Below are 717 nucleotides of genomic sequence, written 5' to 3' on the forward strand. Positions count from 1 at the left end.
TCACAGCACACGGAACAAACAGGAAGTGGGGCGAGCCTCCACCTTCCCAGCCCGGAGGAAGAGCGAGCGGGGCGATGGCGGACACGCCCAGAAACTCAGGGCTGGGCCCACGCGCCCTCACCGAACGACCCACCCCCTCCGCCGCCACGCCAGCCTCGGCAGGTACCCCCAGAACACTGTCCAGACCAACGGCCTCCCCACGTCACAAACGGGGAAACTGAGGTACGCACGCCCAAAGAGGCGGAGCTTAGCTTCAATCTCCTTGGAGAACAGACGATTGTCCGGGATTCTCGCCCTCAGAATCCTGCCTCCCAGTCCCTCCAAGTCCCCTTCCCTACTGCGAGGATAAGGCACCGGCCTCGGCCATTGAGAACACAGTGATAGGAGCACTAATTAACCACTCACCTGTCCTCCTTCTCCGGAGGTGGAGCTTAGCCGGTAATTTCGGCCCTTCATTGGCCCGGACGACTCTGGCGGAGAGGCGTGGCCTACCCTTGAGCGCGCTCCCCCGGCCGCTTTCGCTTTGGGGGCGGAACTCTCTCCCATGTGCCCTCGGGTCTAGTGAGGATTCTCCCTTCCGGGCATGGAGAATAGGGGGCGGAGCCACGAGCGGGGCGGCCAGACTTCCTTCCCGGTCTCTCCTCCACCGCGGCGTTTCAGCGGCCGTCCATTTCCGGTGGGGGTGCCGCGCCCAGTAAGGGCCCGGAAGTGGGTCGC

This window comes from Neomonachus schauinslandi, chromosome 4 (genome assembly GCF_002201575.2).
Source record: "Neomonachus schauinslandi chromosome 4, ASM220157v2, whole genome shotgun sequence".
NCBI lineage: Eukaryota > Metazoa > Chordata > Mammalia > Carnivora > Phocidae > Neomonachus > Neomonachus schauinslandi.